Raw genomic sequence first — 12,761 nt, 5'->3', positions numbered from 1 at the left:
TTGAAATCTGCAGGGCTCCTTTCAACAGGATTGACATTGTCTTTTCTCCGGAAATGGGGAGTCAATGTAGGCACCCCTGGTCTTGTAGTTTTCTGATTGCATGGTTGGATTTGAATTCCAGCTGTGCCCTAGTCTCAGTATGGACTATAAAGACTAGATCGTCAGCAAAAGCCATAGAGGAGGTTCGCTCAACGTCCATCCCCAGGAACTCGTCCATTACAATGGACCAAAAGAATGGTCCCAGAACAGAGCCTTGTGGGCAGCCCTATGCAACTTTCCTGGTGAAGCACTGAAACTCTGAACCAACAATAATCTTTCTGTAGGTGAGGTATGACTATGATTTGTATAAGTTGGTTGGAATGTTGACCTGACGGGGCCTCCTAAAGATACTGGGCCACCATATCCTATCAAAAGCTCCCTCGAAGTCAACAGTTGTTGCCATAGAGTGAAATCTGTGTATGTAGCTGTCGAGATCAGGTACCTAGTCTGCCTTTATGAACTATTTTAAAAGGAAAGAGTTATCTTCAAGAAGTTAAAATATCAAGATAGATAGTTTGTGATTTCGCTAAGATGATAAAGCTCATTTTCCACTATAGAATATTGTCGTTTTTATTTATTTTAATTAAAATTTTGTTTATGTTATACCTTTATTGATGTACGAGATAATCATTTGAAGTAGTTAGGACGAAAATAACTCCTTAACATTTTTTTTTATGTTTTATTTTTATTTTGAAATAAAAGATTGATTATTATTATTTCTCCTGATGATTTTGTTATTGTAAAATAAAAAAAACAATAAAAAACATTTTCACCTTTATATGGGATTTGTTTTCGCCCCATGATGGCTACTGGTATCAAGTGCATGGGGTGAATGGTTACGACTGGTTATTATTATTATTATCACTGTTTGGTCGAGGAACTTTCTCAATATCGTGCAGTTAGCATTAGCATTGGCATTACATTAGTAGAGGCATTTGATGCAAGAAAGCAAGCTTATGCAGCATCAGCCAAAAAAAAAAAAAAAAAAAAAAACCCACTTCCACTTCACCCCTCTGTTCGTTCAAAATACCTGTCCAGCTGAGCCTTAAACTTATTTAGGCTATCAACCTCCACCACAAGGGATGGAAGTCTGTTCCACCAACCAACCACCCGCTGGCTAAAGGCAAATTTCCGCACGTCTATTCTACATCTGTCTTTCCTCAATTTGAATTTATGCCCTCTCAGGTGATTTTTCTGAGCTAGAGGAAGAATCCCATCAGCATTGAGCATGCTTAAACCATTCAAGGCTTTATACACCTCTATCAGATCACCTCGCTGGTGCCTAGTCTCCAGACACTGTAATTTGCAAAACTTAAGCTTTTCTTCGTGAGAGCACCCCTTTGTTCCATTCACTAATCTTGTTGCCCTTCTCTGTACTCGTTCCAGCAGCTCTACATCCTTCTTGAAATGAGGCCTCCAGACCTGTATACAGTACTCTAGGTGTGGCCTGACCATTGCCTTATACAATGGAATAATCACCTCCTTATCCCTGCTGGAAAAATTCCTGTATATCATTGACAATACTCCATGAGCTACTCTTGCCGCCCGTCTGCACTGCTCAGAGAACTTCATATCTGCCTGCACAACCACCCCCAAGTCCCTTTCATTCTCTACCACTGTCAGTGTAGTACCACAGAGTTGTTCAGGATCGCAAATTTCTGGAGGTCTATTGTTGCTAGGTTCTAATAGAGGTTCTTTGACACCATGCCGGTGGTTGACATGGTGATAGGAATGATCATTATTTGTTCCATATACCACATTTCTTTGATTTCTTGTCTTAGGTCTGCATACCTTCTGATCTTTTTCCCCCTCGCTTATTAGCATTAGTTGAAGCATATGATACAAAAAAGCAAGCTTATACAGCATCAGCCAAAAAAACCAAAAAAAAAAACCAAAAACCCTTTCCATTTCACCCATCCAGTCACTCCAAATGTTCAGCCTTAAATTTATTTAAGGCTGAACATTTGGAGTGACTGGATGGGATCCTCCTCCTTGTTTATGCTAGCAAAATTCCTGTATATGATTCAAAAAACTCCATGGCCTTCTCTGGCAACCCGTCTACACTGCTTAGAGAACTTCATATCTGACTACACAATTACCCTGAGGTCTTTTTCATTTTCCATTTCCCTGAGTGTAGTACGACAGAGTTGGTACATTTCTCTTGGGTTACTGCGACCCATATGCAGTACTTTGCATTTGTCAACGTTAAACTTCAGTTGCCACTTCTCAGCCCATCTGCCTAACCTTTATAGATCCTGCTGCAGTAGCCCGTCTTTAATGTCATTAACAACCCTGCCAACCTTTGTATCCTCTACAAACTTGGACATTAAGCCTGATATACCTTCATCGATATCATTGATAAATACACAAAAGAACAATGGGCGCAGCACCAAACCCTGGGCGACTCCCCGCTAATACAATAACATTAGTCCACATAGAGCAGTGGCCATTTATTACCACTTTCTGCCGTCTCCCACTCAACTATCCCTTTATCCATTGCTGTAACTTGACATTAATGCCATACCGGTCGAATTTCAATCAGCAGTCTTCTTTCCGGATATTGACTGCCACAAGTGCCAGTCAGCATCCGGAAAGTTAAAATCCCCCATTACAAGATATTCTGATTTACTGGCCCATTCTATTTCTCTGCACAACTGTTGATTGTACTCATTAGAGCCTTTAGGCCTATAACTTCCTACTCTCATTTTACCTTTCACAGTGTTTATGTCACAACAAACAGACTCAACATTGCAATGTCCACCCGTGTCAACTGGATGCACTTCCTTAGATTTTATGTGTTTCTTAACTAAAAGCATAACCCCTCCTCCCTTCCTACCCTGTCTGTCCTTTCTGTACACATTGCACTCTCCAAATTCCAATTCTGTGCTGCTAATGTCTGTGTGACACCATGTCTCTGATATCCCAACAATATCTGCCTTTGAAGGTTTGACCAACACCTCAAATCCATCAAATTTATTTACCAAACTCCTAGCATTGGTGTATATGCACAAGTATACATGCACTTGTTCTTACTCTTAGTTACCCTAACACAGCCCATGTATTTATTAATAAATTTAATTGATAATACTGTACTAATCTAACAGATTTCTAATACACTGCTACGTATTTCGCTATCTAATTTTACGTTAAACCTTACTGTATCCCGTATCGGATACCAATGGCAGCAAGTTACGAATATAAAATCTACGGACACTAAGTATTAACTTTCAAAATCGCTATCTAGATTGAAAATAATCCACGGAGCTTGGCAAAAAAAAACAACCAAATTATGATATTAGGGTACCCTGTAAATGATTACCTATATTCATTTTGTCTGTAAATTGCGTGTGTTCTCTGGTCGATTTGCCTGTTTGCTGGACGGAAAAATCCCAGATCCGGGGAAAAAAAAACTTGCTATATACGCCTGAGACCGACTAACTCAGCCATGGAGTGAAAAAAAGGCCACTAAAGTTCCTCGCGCCATCGACGGGATTCGAACCCGGGCATTTTCTATGCGGTGTGGGGAAGACAGTGATGATACCACTGTGGTACCGCGCAGACACGGAGCTTGGCTACAACTATAAAGGTACTTATAGAAAATAATTTAGTATAACAATTAAGCTAATAAAATGACTAAATATAAATGAAAACTTAGTGTTCGCCGAGCTGCAAAAATCTTGACCAACATGGTAGTTATTTGTTATTTGTTATTTAGTTTTTAGGAGCATTAGCAACTAAGGCCATATTGCTCCGGGATATGCGGTGGTCATCCATGACCTTTCCGCATCCTCCGTATTTGGTGGTGACGGGCTCGAACCCCGGTCTAATCAAGAAGCGTGTGCTACGCACTGCTGCTCCTTCCCACCTGGCTACGGAGGCGCCCCAACATGGTAGTAACCTCGAACCCAAAATCTATCTGAAGATTGTTGGAGTTGGGCATCACTTGTCGATCAGGTAGGTAGTCCTTTCCTTCTTGTCGATGAGGGTTATGCCTGGTCTGTTGTGCGATATCGACTTGCCCGTTATTATGTCATGATCCCAGTATAGTGTGTGAATGGGGATATCTAGTACGGCCTGAGGTTTTTACTTTTAATACGGTACACTCTTTTGATAAACTGGTATTTCAAGCTTCAAAATTGGTATTTCAACCTCTCAAGCTTCTGATCTATTATCCAGTCAACCCGGTCATGTCTGAGGATGCATTCTGTCTGGGTGATCACCCTGCATCCCGAGGTGATATGCTGGGTTGTTTCTGTGCCAGGTGGCATTGCTGAAATGTGTCATCTGTAGTGATAGATTCAGTTATCTGTAGATCCCTGTAGTTACAGATTGTGTCATCTGTCACTATGGGGTGCTTGGCAATGTATTTCCTGGTCTTGGAAGGCAAGCATGAATCCTTCGGTCTCAGGAAAGAGCTTCCCGTTTGCGAACCAAGCGTTAGAAGCGTCTTATCCATGTAGCTTGATGGAGGTCATTGTAATCTGCTGTGGAGTACTTTCTTTGCTCATCTTTTCCCAGGTCTGAGAGTTTACTCGTGACAGAGTTGGGTACCAGCCAGCGGCTACCCAGATGTTAGCTGCTCCTGGGTGGCAAAGCAGCCTAACACTAACAGCAGTACAATAGAACACACATTACACTAATACCCAAAAACTGACACTTTTTTTCAGGCCAGTTATGCATATGTTCTGCACCATCACAGAGAACTAGGTAGGCTTAGGACAAAGAGTCGTCCCGATACATGGTCTCGCACGCACGCATAGACACACGCACACACGCGCGCGCACGCACGCACGCACGCACGCACGCACGCTCGCACACACACACACACACACACACACACACACACGCACGCACGCACGCACGCACACACAGCTGTCCACATCAATGTTAGAGCTTGCATGTAATCAGGCAATACAGCGAGTGCTGGTCCTACAGGCTGACTCTCTTCTCAGGGAAACGGGAAATATACAGGGTGTCTCAAAAATACACGGCATAACTTCAAGAATGAATTCCTCATATGTAAAGAATAAAAATATTTTATATCAACATAGTTCTGGAAATGCTCAGTTCCCGAGTTATTAAGGGCTGCCTCCATAGCCAGGTGGGCAGGAGCAGCAATGTGTAGCCCACGCTTCTTGATTAGACCAGGGTTCAAGCCCGTGACCACCAAATACGGAGGATGCGGAAAGGTCAGGGAATGACCATCGCATATCCCCGGAGCAATATGGCTTTAGTTGCTAATACTCCTAAAAACCAAATAACAACAACAACCGAGTTATTAACCAGAATGTCTTATCTCCCGCAGGTGATATCCTTCATCACAAGGTACTGACAGAATCTGGTGGTTTTCCATTCCGACCATGTACTCAAATCAGAAGCAAGCGGATAAGCGGTTTGACGGACGGCAGTGTTCTGCATGCTCGTCGTTTTTATCACGAAAGGTTCCCAAAACGAAGATGTCCAGGTAGGAAAACGTTTGAAGGCATCTATCGCCGCTTTTGTGAACATGGAACCTTTACATCTCGTGCTGCCGACAGAGAACGACCAAGATCTACGACTCCTGAAGTAGAGGAGGAGATTTTGGATGTTGTGCATGCCACTCTTGGAATCAGCACACGCAGAATAGCAATGCAATTGGCTGTTCAACGTTCGACTATTTGGAGTGTATTGCGAGAACACCAACTGCATTTTTACCATCTGCAACGGGTACAGGCCTTGTCACCAGCAGATTACCCTGGGCGAGTAATGTTCTGCCAGTGGTTCTTGCAGCAGTGTGGTACAATTCATCACTTTCCTGCCTTAGTGATATTCACAGATGAAGCACAGTTCGCACGAGACGGAATCCAAAACTTTCACAATCAACATGTATGGGCTGAGGAAAACCCACATGCAATTCTTCCATCACATCACCAACAGCGGTTCAGCCTCAACATCTGGGCGGGTGTTTTTGATGAAAAGTTATTTGGGTTAATAACATTCCGGTTAATAACTCTGGAACCAAGCATTTTCGGAACTATGTTGATATAAAATATTTTTATTGTCTACATATGAGGAACTAATTCCTGAAGTTATGCCGTGTATTTTTGAGACACTCTGTATTGTACAAAAAGGATGTCTGCGGTATCGTCACCGTCCTCAACACAGCGGATGGAAACGTTCCGGGTTCGAATCCCGTCGATGACGTGAGGAACTTTAATTGGGCTTTTTCACTCCGTGGCTGAATTAGTCGGTCTCAGGTAGATAGCAAAGTTTTTCTCCTCAGAAACTGGGTTTTTTTTTTTTTTTGCCCAGAAAAGCAGACAAAATCGATCAGAGAACACACGCAATTTACAGACACAAATTTATGTAATGAATTGCGGGTAACCCTGATATAACTGGCGCCTCCGTAGCCAGGAGCAGCAGTGCTTAGCACATGCGTCTTGATTAGACCGGGGTTCGAGCCCGTGAGCCACCAAATATGGAGGATGCGGAAAGGTCAGGGAATGACCACCGCACAAATCCCCGGAGCAATATGGCCTTAGTTGCTAATGCTCCTAAAAACCACAACAACCCTAATATAATAATTTGAATTTTTTTTTTTTTTTTTTTTTTTTTTGTACAAAAAGGATACTGAGCGGAAGCACAGTGGTATCATCACCGTCCTCCCAACACTGAGTGAAAAATGTCCGGGTTCGAATCCCGTCGATGACGCGCGGACTTCAATGAACTTTTTACACCGTGGCTGAGTTAGTCAGTCTCAGGCGTAGATAGCAATGTTTTTTCTCCAAAAAAAACGGGTTCTTTCGTCCAGCAAAACACTGCAATTCGACCAGAGAACACACGCAATTTACACGCAAATACGGGTTTATGTATGAATTACGTGTAACCCTTATATAATAATTTGTTTTGTTTTTTTTTCTCCTCTTGCTCAGACCTCAAATATTAGGGGCGGAAATTCAGATTCGGAAGGACAGTTGCAGAAGAGAACAGTTTGCTTTCAGTCAACGGTTGGTTGATTGCTGGAAGAAACTTCCATCTGTGATTGGAAATTTGGTAGTTTAATTAAATTAAAGGAAGAATTAAGGAGACTATTAGAGAAAATCAGCATCTACACTGACCTTGGGATGACGGGGTTGATGGTCTTACCTTTAAAAATTTAAAAGGAACTTTGAGAACAAAAACTCTCGCTGACAGGAGATAACTCGGATTTGGAATCAACAATTAGTGACCCAATACATCCAAAGATGTATTGTTCCTGTTTCCCTCTATGCCTCAGTTATTTGGTCCTCTGCCCCTAATGCCTATTATAATGTATTAGGAAGTTTCTCAGCATGGAATACTGGGTGCTCCGGTGGTTGAATACGATTGCAGGGAAGCCCTTTACAATTTCAAAATCCATACTTAACGTATACAAACTTAAACGTAGCTCCGTTGATACAGATGGTCGCCATGCATAACATCTGCACTCTTGCATAACTTCTGACAGAGTTTAGATGCTACTCAAATTGATAATCTTGTGGTCAGGCTATGCCCTGGTGCCCGGCTCTACTACCTTCATAGTCTAAGCGCTCTCCAACACACATAGGAATCAAGGTGGTTGTTTCCTGCCAATACTCTGGAGCTCTTTATAGACTTCAAAATCGACCCTACCATGACGAAATCTACAGGAAGCTGATAGCAGCGGACTTGGATACTACATTAAAAATTTAATGAAGAGGAGAGTGTACATTTGTTTGGAATTTGAACTCTTGATCATCTGTAATGAACGAATTTTGAGTCTTCAAAAAACTCTGTGAGGACTTCAGAAATTCTATGATTTTCATTCATAGTGACTGCTGCTTGTATTTATGTTGCTTGCATCAAGTAACTGTTGATATGTATTTATTCTTATGTACTGTATTTTCTGATTTTCAATGTTGCTATCTAATTTTTTGTAGGATGTCTGTATTATCCACCCTCCTAAATAATGTCTGTACAGGGGTGTTAGATAAATAAACTGATAATAATAATAATACAGTGAATGAATAGGTGAAATGGGAGATGTGGTTTTTTTTTTATTGTCTGATGTTAAGCTTGCTTTTTTGCGTCATTTGCCACTGTTAATGCTAATGTTAATCTATCCATTAGATGTAGGATAGACGTGAGGAAATTTGCCTTTAGCCAGCGGGTGGTTGGTTGGTGGAACAGACTTCCTTCCCTTGTGGTGGAGGTTGATAGCCTAAATAAGATTAAGGCTCAGCTGGACAGGTATTTTGAACGAACAGAGGGGTGAAGTGGAAGTGGGTTTTTTTTTTTTTTTTTTTGGCTGATGCTGCGTAAGCTTGCTTTCTTGCATCAAATGCCTCTACTAATGCTAATGCTAATGCTAATCTCAGATATCGCATAACTGGTAACCTTCCTGTTTTCACTTATGCATTTTGTGTAAAGATTTCCTTAAAATATACGTCAAAATGCACATAATCTCTTTGCTTAGCTTTTAGAATTAAGAAGATTGTGTTGTTTTGAAGGGCTTGCGGTTAGCCCAGTAGTTATCCCAATGGCCATCCTTCTACATTATTCATGTGGAAACGTCTTGGGTTCGAATTGATTCTTGACTGGAGGAACTTTTATCGGCGTTATATTACAACACGCAAATGCATTATCAACATGGAATGATTAAATGTTCTGTTAGAAAAGACAAAGCAATTAACCTCTGTATTTAATGTGGGAAATCAGAAGTCGTCATCATTGCTCCGAACAATGCGACGAACCCACAAAAAATGAACTACGAACTGAAACTACCCTGTAAAGTGTCGACAGTATAGGCCAATGGTTTCAACGTTTTTTTTTAATAACTTCACCCCTAAGTAATTTATTTAATTTGTGGCACCCCTACTCAATTTTATTCCTGTTATATCCGATTCTCTCTCTGTATATATATATATACCACAGGGGCTCACATCTGGTGAGTATGGGCTTGGCAAACCCAGGGTCCTGAGCTGGATATCATCATTCTTCTCTTTCTTGCTTTCTTGGTGATTCCCTTCTACTTCTGACTCGCTCTCTCTCTCTCTCTCTGAGGGTAAAGTGAGAATTTTTTTTTTTTTTGGCTGGTGCAGCATAAGCCTCAGACTTCCTTACACCCTATGGCTAATAATAATATTAATAATAAAATATTAATAATATACACTGGTGTTCAAAGAAAGTGCATCACCCCTTAATTGTAATTGTCTTCCGAATAACATAAGTATATGGTAATATTTCTTACAGATTGCATCAGATAAGATTGACACGCGTCGGAGATGACGTAATATTGCATCATCTATTACTTTCAGCTATATATGCACGCTTTGCAAGAGTTGCAGCCATTCCTTGCTTGTGTCAGGATGGCGAGTTATGTGTGGTTGACGCCACGAAGAAAGACTGCTATTGTTGATTTAGGTGAGGAAGGATGTTCTTCCTGACATATTGCTTATAGAGAGTCTTGTAATCAGTCGACAGTGAGTAGATTTCTTTCCAAACTTACGAATACTGGTTCTGCTGATAGGAAAAAAGGAACCGGACGCAAACGAGTCTCTTCGACAAAACAGAACCGCGTTTTGGCGAAGAAACTTGTTTGAAGCGCTTATGCCTTAAAAACCGTAAAGCTTCTTCGTCTGATGACCTGAAAAGAGAATGGGAAGAACATACAGGAATGGTAGCAAGTTCAGTAACAGTCAGAAAACGGCAGTTAAATGAATAAACGAGGAAGATGAAAAGTTGGTTCTGTGAGTTTGAAGTTGGACAAAATGGATGTTGGCTGGTGGCAGCACGTGTTCGGACTGTTTTGAAAGAGAGAGCGGGAATTATAGAAGCCAATTCAAAAGAACAGTGCCCATGGAAGTATCTGTAGAAGAGGCATGCAGCAGAACAGTAGGTCTATGAGACAGAGAGTGGAGAGACTCTGTTAGAGAAGAGTTATTAATTAACCTAATTGCCCTCTTCTGAATGGAATCAACAAGCCTGATGGAGGTTTTTGGGCATCGTCCCAGATGTGGGGACAATATTCCATGGTAGAGTGGATTTGTGATTTGTACAGAGTGAACAGCTGTTTGGAAGAAACTAACGTCGAGACCGAAAGAGAAAACCAAGTTTTTCAGATGCAGAGGAAGCAATATTTTTAATGTGCTTGTGCCAAGAGAGAGAGAGAGAGAGAGAGAGAGAGAGAGAGAGAGAGAGAGAGAATAGAAGTCAGGGTAATCCTCAAAAGAGATATATCATTTTGCCTAGAAATCGGAGTGTCACCAAAGATAAGCATAGGAACAAAAGAATCCTTTTTACGAGATATAAGACAAAACTGAGTTTTAGAAGGATTTAAATCAATTAAGTTGCTTTTGCCGCACTGGAGAATTACCTGGAGATCAGCATTTAAGGAATTGGTAGCGGATATTCGAGAAGTTGAAGCTGATTGAGCAGGACAAGTTTCTCAAAATGGAAAGTGGAATGCAATGTGCGATCATCGACAAAACTATGGATAGGATTTCCAGTCAATAGAAGAAGGTCATTAATATACAAGAGGAAAAGAGTGGGGGAAAGAACTGAACTTACGGGACACCGGCATTAGTGATGAAGTTAGAAGACAGAGAGCCATCTACCATCACCTTCAGTGAGCGATCAAAGAGAAAATTGGATAACCAATTACAAAACACAGTTGGCTAATCATAAGCTGGAAACTTGTTTAGAAGACCTTTATGCCAAACACAATCGAAAGCTTTTGAGATGTCGAGAAACTGCTTGTGTTTCCCTGAACTTTTCCATTGAATTTGTTCATAAATGGGTAACATAAGCCAGAATATCACCAGTGGATCGACACTGACGGAATCCATATTGGCGATCGTTGATCGGACGGAAGGTTTTTAGGTAGTTTAAGAGTTGGCAGTGAATTGATTTCTCCATTACTTCAGAAAGAGTAGAAGTGATTGCAATGGGACGAAAATTGGGTGGGAGGGACCTGTCACCCTTTTTACGAACTGGCTGGATATGAAAAAATTTCCAAGCAGAAGGAAAAACACCTTTGGAATAACAAAATGAAAAAAGACGGCAAAGAACTGGAGTAAGTTCAGGAGCACAAGTTTTGAGAACAATTGGAGAAATACTACCAGGACCTGAAACTTTCTTAGCATCGAGATTCGTCAAAATCCTTCTGACATCCTTTTGACGGAAGACTACAGGAGGCATTAAACGGAGGGTGTTGGGAATGGTTGGAGGTGTTTTGCCAAGATCATTAATTGGAAGTAAAATTGGATGCTAGCAGGCAGGTCAGTTTTATCCTTGGCTGAAGTGACAACAGAATCATCTGATTTTGACAGAGGTGGTAGCAGAGACGTGCAAACGTTGTGGCCAATAGCTTTGGCAAGACACCAGAATGCTCAGCTACCATTAGGGCAAGAAGCAAGTTTTCTACTCTTAGCCTGTTCAAAATCTAGTTTGTACTGTTTAATGGCTGCTTTATAATTGTTGCGAGCTTTGGTGTAGGCAGAGAATGAAACTGAAGAATTGGACACAAGCCAATTACTATATGCAACATTCTTCTCTTGAACAGACCTAACACATTTATTGGAAAACCAAGGTTTAGATAAAGGATGAGATTTTAAAGTGGAGTGTGGAATAAAGGATTCCATTCCTTCAAGAATAATTTCACTGACACCATCACAGCAAACGTTGGCATGAGAAGTTTTGAAACAGTAGTTCGACCAAGGAAAAGAAGAAAAGAAATCTCGCAGGTCATCCCATTTTACATGCTTGTAATGCCAAAAAATACGAGGTTGGGAATAGCCATGAGATAAAGGCTACATTGGAGAAGATACAGTCACCAAGTTGTGATCTGAGGTACCTAATGGACCACTCACTTCGACCGTGTACTTAGAAGGGTTGTTTGTGAGAAAACGATCAAGCGTGTTGACTGTATGGGTAGGATCGTCCGCTATTCTTGTAGGTAAATGTACAATCTATGCAAGCTCATTAAAAATGGCAAAAGCCTCAGCATCTCGACCAGCTAGAAAACGGAATGCAGCCGGATTTGTGAACATTAAAATCACCAAGGAAAATTACCTCTCTTAGGAAAGTTGGACTGAAGAAAGTCAATTTGCAAAGAGAGGAAGTCAAAGAGCTCCAAGTGATTAGTGGAGTTGGGAGAACACGGTAGAGATAGCAGATGAATTTTTCAAAATGAGGTAGTGATATTTTAAGCCATAGAAAATCAAAGAGAGGAGATTCCAAATTACCAATTCTCTGACAAGGAATATCGGAAAGGACATATGCACAAGTACCACCTTTGGGGCGAAAGGAATCATACAGCGAATAATCTGGGCAACTGAGATGAGTAGTATTTGAATCAACCGATAACTGAGATTCTGTCAGAAAAAGTACATCGGTTTTGGCAGACTGCAAGTGGAAATGGACATCGTTGAGATTAGAATTGAGATCACATATGTTTGTGAAATGAACTAGGATGTGTTTGGGAGGTTTAGATCTTTTCGCAGATAAGCTTATTCTATTATTTTGACAATCATGGTGTATTCAATAGTAAGAAAAAGTGGGGGGGAGACATGCTGTATGAAGTAATTAAATTTTTGTATATGGCGTACACATGGTAAGAATGTACCCAGATCCTTAACATAACGTGGCCTCGATAATGCCCCCCGAATACACACTACTCCGACTCCCTCCAGTCACTATCTGGCAGAGTAGAGGTATCAAGATTATACACTAGCTGATCCGGAAGC

This window comes from Mastigoproctus giganteus, chromosome 5, assembly GCF_048544385.1.
Source record: "Mastigoproctus giganteus isolate SK-2022 chromosome 5, ASM4854438v1, whole genome shotgun sequence".
NCBI classification, from domain to species: domain Eukaryota; kingdom Metazoa; phylum Arthropoda; class Arachnida; order Uropygi; family Thelyphonidae; genus Mastigoproctus; species Mastigoproctus giganteus.
Note: the sequence above shows the minus strand (reverse complement) of the source record.